This window comes from Saccostrea cucullata, unplaced genomic scaffold (genome assembly GCF_032062105.1).
Source record: "Saccostrea cucullata isolate Sc308-1 unplaced genomic scaffold, CSIRO_AGI_Scuc_v1 ctg1412, whole genome shotgun sequence".
Taxonomy (NCBI): Eukaryota; Metazoa; Mollusca; class Bivalvia; order Ostreida; family Ostreidae; genus Saccostrea; species Saccostrea cuccullata.
Window position 1 is genome coordinate 96,150 of NW_026921807.1, and position 7,083 is coordinate 103,232.

The window sequence follows — 7,083 nt, forward strand, 5'->3', positions numbered from 1 at the left end:
TTCTTCTTTACCGTGTGAAAACAAATTATTTGTCTTTGTTCTATCATGAGTTCCGGCAAGGGTCTAGGAAATAAGTGATAATGCAAGGTGAAGCCCTTGATAAATGCTCTTCGTTTTATAATTGAAAGACGGAAGAATTGTTTAGTTAAAGTTTCAGACAGAGTGAAATTATACATTTGATTTATCTAATTATCACAGATCTTAACACAGGATGAAAAGCCAGGTTTCCCAAATTTGGAAACCTGATGGAAACATATGGGAATCGTGACATCAGTAGTTTCCATATAGTTCCCATTTTATGGAAACCACATAGTGGTTTCCACATAGATTCCCGACATGGAAACAATCAATCTGTGGTTCCCCGTAAGTTTCCCAAGATAGGAAACCATGGAAACATACCCCGGTGGTTTCCACATAGATTCCCGACATGGAAACAATCAACCTGTGGTTTCCCGTAAGTTTCCCAAGATAGGAAACCATGGAAACATGCCCCGGTGGTTTCCATGTAGATTCCCGATATGGAAACAACCAACCTGTGGTTTCCCGTAAGTTTCCCAAGATAGGAAACCATGTAAACATGCCTCAGTGGTTTCCCGACATGGAAGCCACCAATGTGTAGTTTTCCCCATGTTTCCCAGGCAGGGAAACTTTGAAAGTATATTTCAATACTAACCCACCTACCATTTATTTTACAAAAAGTTAAATATTTAATTATGTTACCATATTTTTACCAATTATAGAATTATTTCAAAAGTGTTTACATGCTGTATCAAAATATTCAACTTCAAACAGTTAAAATAACTAGATGTGTATTTCTGTGTGATTAATTTAATATTTCAGCACCGTGAACGCAATTCAATTTTAATTTAATTTTATTTAACTGAATTTTATTTAATTTAATTTAATTTTGAATTTGATTTATCACATAAGTTTTGGTAAACTCGTATAGAATGCGTGAAGTGGAATAGAAAAAAGTAAGTGCATGCAGTTATGTAGAAATCAATCATTTCCAATCCCACTTTCTTGAAGCTGTCTATGATGAATGTTCCTTTGAAAAAATGGAAGAGCTAAGGAAGGGCACATTTAATGAAATTATTTACAGAAAAGGTTTACTAAAAAGATCGATTAAAAAGTAAATAAAGAAATATGTCAAGTTACGAGTACTGATTAAGGACAGGTGAGACGTTCCTCAATAAAATAATTAATTTTTTTTCCCAATATTTTGCAATTGACATTGAAGAATTATTTTAAAATAATTACATGTATTCACAAGACATCAAGGTACCTTACCAGGCATTTGTGTTAGATACCAGAGGTTGGCATTTCTTATATACCGGGGTAATCCGTTAGGAAAAAAAATTCTTCAGTTGGTTTGTCAAAATTACATTTTTAGTGTTTCAAGTTTTTAAATACAAGTTTAGAAAGTGATAAAGATTTTGTTTTAATATGAATTAATATATTAATATAAACTGGTCAGATAAGAATCATTCATCTAATTGGCTGGGGGCTGAGTATTATCATACTAGTATTTTACTATTAATAGTGAATATTGTTTTTTTTTTAATTTATTAAATTATTATTTTTATTATTGGGGGTGGGGGGCTTGCTTTTCATTTTTTCCTTGAGAAGTCCCCCCCCCCCCCAAAAAAAACGCTTTTGAAAAAGTCTTTATTGTAGGCCTGTGTAATTAGGGACACCTGTCCTCACGTGCCATTTCAGGTGGAGACACGTGCCGCGAAGACACCTGTCACTGTGTATTTTTTGTATATTCTATGTGAATTGAGACGGTTTTGTACCTAAAGGCACAATGGGCTGTTGTCGAGCATGTACACACACAGTCTCCGACCGAAAAGTCTTTTAAATTAGGATGATGATTCGTGTTTCTTTTATCATTTAAAAAATTGTATATTCCATAAATAAAGTTATACAAGAGAACATATTTATAAAATAACCTACATTTAAGAAGTTCAATGAAAGAACAAATAGGTATTGAAAAGATCTTAATTCTCGTCGTGTATAATTATATTAAATCAGAATGACGTTAATAGATCAATGTGAAATCAAAACTGTATTTAATATTGTTGATGGGTTTTTGTGTGAAATTTGTAATCTAACGTACTACAAAGACATTTATTAGATAAATGTTTATAATATAATTCATCACATAAAACGTTTTTTTTTTCTTTTTTTTTTTGTTTAAATATGTACGCAGATCCCCGTGTAGTAAACGCCTGCACTTTTCGCATGACATTACAATGTAGGGTCTTAAATGCACATACATTATATTTAGCAAACTTTAAAATTTTCAGCCATTTTTTTTTCTCCAAAGGCCATTGCTCTAGATAAAGAAAGGTCTATAATATTTTGCATGATTTTGTTTTCCTTTAAGAACAACGGGTTTAAAGTAGTGCATGCTAAGGCAATCTATTAAAAGAATTAATTGTATAATTAATTCATTGTATAATTGTCACGATTGTATTTTTGTGCAGTTTTTGTTGATTTCATTTTATAAAGGTATGAAGTTTGTCAATACTTCAACAAACATTTCTTTATCTATGTTGTACACTAGTAGTATAAACCTCCCAGATAGGGCAGAAGTGACGTCATAACCGGAAGTGGCCGGAAGTGGTTTAACCGGAAGTGGCCGGACGTGGGGTAGCCGGAAGTAGCCTAACCGGAATTACCTGGAAATGGGCTAACCGGAAGCGGAAGTGGGCTAGGTGGAAGTGGGTCCTCTAGCGGAAGCGGAAGTGGTTTAACCCTAAGTGGTCTAGCGGAAGCGAAAGTGGGCCCTAGCAGAAGCGGAAGTGGTTTATCCTGAAGTGGCCAAGCCGGAAGCAGGTTGGATAGCCTGGTCAATATCTAGGACATTATGCAAATGAGATAAAAAAAATGATGGATTCTGATTGGCTGGGAGGATAAGGGGGTCAACTCAGTACAATCCTTGGGGGTGGGGGATAGGTGGGTCAATTGATTACATATAGCCCCTAAATACGGGTGTTTACACTGTGTTTACATTGGTACGTTGGTACTACGATTTTTTGGCAGCGACTCAAAAAGAATGTCATTATGACGTCACGCATGCATTCACAGTCTAGACAGCCCTATAACCAGTTCAAACTGGATTTTTTACTGAAAACAATAACAAATAACACACATGGTTTATATACCTTTACTGTAAGGGCCCTGTGCATCAATACGTTTTACCTGCGTTTTTATACCTGTTGCATCACCTGTAAGGACCGTGTGCAAAAAATTAGGATCGTGTGCAAAAAATAGGTTGGACTTACGTTTTGATCGTATTGTGTACGATTTTGTACACAGTCTAGTCAGCGAGCTACCCATGCATTATGACGTCATACACTTGTAAAATTAAAGTTTCATTTTCACTTTTGTTTCTTAGAAGTGAACTTACATTTTCAGAAAATGTAGGACTATCTTTCGTTTTTCCTCTCTTTCTATCATGATTGTTATGCTATGAAGCTTTTCTTGTATAAAGCTCAATTTCTCCATGACCACTGAAGTAATCATCCTGATGCATTCTTGCCATATGAATGTTGAGACCGTGTTCATTTTTGAAATCTCCCTTCTGACAGACATATTCCACAGGTAAGTTTGTCTTATTTTTGTTTACATTTCCTATGAAGGTCATCTTTACATTTAAGCATGATTTTTAATGTAAAGTTCTATTTTTGAATGTAAATACTGTATTTATCCTCATTTCATGTGATTTACAGTTATATAACTTGCATGTAACTCAGAGTGCATTTAATATTTTTATGATGGGTCATTCTATGATTGAATTTCAATCAGAAAAATATTCTCTAAATTTTGGTAAAATACATGGTATCTTTTTACATTTCTGTCCCTTTTGTCTGTAAATTATTGCTTTACTTACATTGTAAAATGAGGTTAAATGTGTATCACTGAATTGTATGATTTTTTCAGGATCAGCTGAGATGTTATTTCACTGGATTATTTAATGGATAGGCTTATTGGGCATATAGTTGGATATCTCTGGTAAGTTTGTCTTGTTTTTTTAATTGTTTACATTTCCTATGAAGGTCATCTTTGCATTTAAGCATGATTATATGGTTAATTTAATTACTGTGCAATACTTATGTGATCTGTTGTCTCTAACTTACATTTATATAAGCACACCCTTATTTAACCTAGAATATATTAACACATGATTAAGGGATCTTCAGAATATTATTAAGTCCTTTTGTATAAATCATGATATAATTTCATAATTCATTATGTATGTTACCCATTGAATTCAGACTTACTAAATGGTGATCAAAGAGATATTAATTAGGAATCTAATAAGAGAAAAGGAGGAATTTACAAAAGATTAATTCTAAGTCATTTACTTTTGTTTTGATTCTAAATATGTGTGATATATGGCATACATATAATTTCATTTTCACTTTTGTTTCTTGGTAATGAGCTTTTCAAAAAATGAAGGACTACATGTTGTACTGTGATGATGCTAAAAAAAAATGTATTTTTCTGTATGCACTACAGATAGGTATTAATCTGCTGTTAATAAAAAGTCTTTTAGTGTCTAAATAATTAATTTGATAATCATTTTATTTGTGATATTAATACAGTAATTGTGCTTTTTTATCATCTAAAGATATTAACATGATGAACTTTTCTCATCTGGAGTTAAAGTTAAAAACAATTTTTTGAGATTAAAAACAAATATTTTCATGATCTTTTTTGACATTGTACTTGTTGTATTTAAACATGCATTGTTTCATGCAGTACTCTGTCATATTAACAAAATGGTTTTATTTTTACAGTCATCAACATGGAAGATATGGTTTGTTCCTAACCATCTATAATCAATTCTCTATGAAGTTCAGACTGTCTGCTGTTCCTTTGGAAATACACAGTTAGTCAACCAACATAGAAACACACAAACTTGAAGGTAAAGATTCAATGAGATACAATTGTAATTTTTATTTATTTATTTTACATATGCATGTTTATAATTTTGAATTGATAAGTAAATGATATATGCTTTTTTTAAATAAAGAGGGTTTGGTGGTCATGGTCATGTTTAAACTATATTGATCTCCTTTAGAAGAAGAAGAGCTCCATATAAATATATACAAAAATGCATGATCAAATTTTAAAAACTAAAATGTATAGTTTTTTTTTCTTTACCAAATGATAGTTAACAGCTGAAGATAGCATATCTATAGAATAAGTTAAATATGGCTAATTTGTTAACCCCCAGCTTCCTTAATAGCATGGTTGGTAAAGATAGCAAGTTTTGACTCCAATTGCTGATGAATTCTGAATTTCCCATTTAACATTAACATTATATCACAGGGAAAGAATACTATAATGTAGCCCATCAGGATGACCAGAAAAGAAATCTTAATAACCCTCTTAACTATGTATAAATACTGTAACCTTATAACTGATGTAAGATAATCTGATTGTGTGGAATTAAAATTCCCTGGTGTTTCTACCCAAGATCTTCTTATGAGTGCATGGGACTGGTGTAAACCTTCTCCTGTTTATAAAAATAATATCTTAGAGCATGACACTTTTTTCATGAAAGGTATTTTCAATATCATTTCTATGAGTTTGTGTTCTTTCTTTTTAATAATCTAGTGTTATATCTCCTTTAAACCCATTGATATGTATGCTTCCAAAATCTTATATCTGTCTGTATAGTTTCTTCACCTCTTTGAACACAAATACCCTGATTCAATCTTTTGAGGTAAACATCATAGAGACATCATAGATGACATCATAGATGATTATCAGAGTATATATCACAATCTTGATCATAAGGTCAATTTAAATGGTCTAAGGCACAACAAATGAAAGTGAAAACTTTTTTTTTTTAATCAGAATACATAATTTTGTAATAAACAAATACTGGAAAAGTTACTCTCATAATAAGCCTTAATGTCCTCCAAGAGTTCAGTTTGGACTTCCTCCATTAATCCTTGTATCTTCTCCAATGGTTTTGTGGGCTAAAAATCATGTGTCTTTAACAACATTTTTTTTTTCTGACAACTGTTTTCTCTTATCATCTATAAACTTGACTTCTTCTCTAGTCAAAGGTCTTTCAGGGTAATCCAAGTAATTCTTACCCTCTTTTGGTAATAAATGGTTATATTCCTCATTGGCTTCTTCTGCAATCAAGGGTCTTTCTATGTAATCTCTGACAGCATTAGGATCACCCTTTTCTGGATATAACTGGTTATATTCTTCTTGAGAAATGATCTCAATAGTGCCATCTTTTTGTATTTTAACTGGTATACCTCTGTCTACATCTTTCTCTGAAAGAACTCTCTTTCCAAACTGAATTTTACTCATTCCTTTACTCTTTTCTTTACTGTAGGTGTTACCCATGGTTGATATGAAAAGTCAAAATCTGATGTTATAACTTGTATTTATCCTTTTTATCTATATTTAGAATTCCATCAAGCTTATATTATGTAACAATTTTTTTTTTCGACTAAGACATTATTTTTTCTATTTTCCAGGATTCTCTAGTGAGGGCTTATAGAAATGATCTAGGTCTACTCTCAGAATGGTGAAAGACTTTCAGATTATGCAAAGACTAACAGAATATCCTCTCTTGGAACACTGAAACAAGAAACTCAAACAGAATGGGGGATTTAAGAAGAACATAGATAAATATGATTTCCAACCAATTTAACCAGTACGATCATAGACTGTGGTTTACAGGATGACAAAGAAATCTCCAAGTTAAAAGTCAGACGGTCAAGGTTATTATTATCCAATGAAAAATCTTTTCACGAAAAATAAATTTGTGAAGTATGGAAGCTCTAGCCCTAATCGTTCAAAAGTAAAGGCCAAAGTGTAGAAACATTCAAAAGTAGGTCAAACTATCAGGTCAAGGTCAATTTCACCATGAAGTTGGAATCATCAATCAAATCAAGGACATCAGACTCCTTTTTAGCTAGGTGTCTTCTTGGATAGCTTCTCAAGGTCTTAAATGGCCGTGAAATATGTGCAGAGTTTTTCTTCTCTGTAGTCAGTTCGACCTGATTGGAGACCTTGAAATTATTGTCGACAATATCATAACTA

At 32.3% G+C, this 7,083-nt stretch overlaps 1 long non-coding RNA gene across 2 annotated transcripts; it reads left to right on the forward strand.

Annotated features, from left to right (window-relative positions):
* Positions 1 to 3,469: 3,469 nt before the first annotated feature.
* On the forward strand, positions 3,470 to 6,727 carry LOC134260744 (uncharacterized). Of its 2 annotated transcripts, XR_009990614.1 has the most exons (4): positions 3,470 to 3,609; positions 3,949 to 4,020; positions 4,809 to 4,960; positions 6,516 to 6,727. It is a non-coding gene; the product is annotated as an uncharacterized LOC134260744 (long non-coding RNA). The 2 variants fall into 2 exon arrangements; XR_009990615.1 differs by lacking the exon at positions 3,470 to 3,609 and having other exon boundaries at positions 3,881 to 4,020.
* The last annotated feature ends 356 nt before the right edge of the window (positions 6,728 to 7,083 follow it).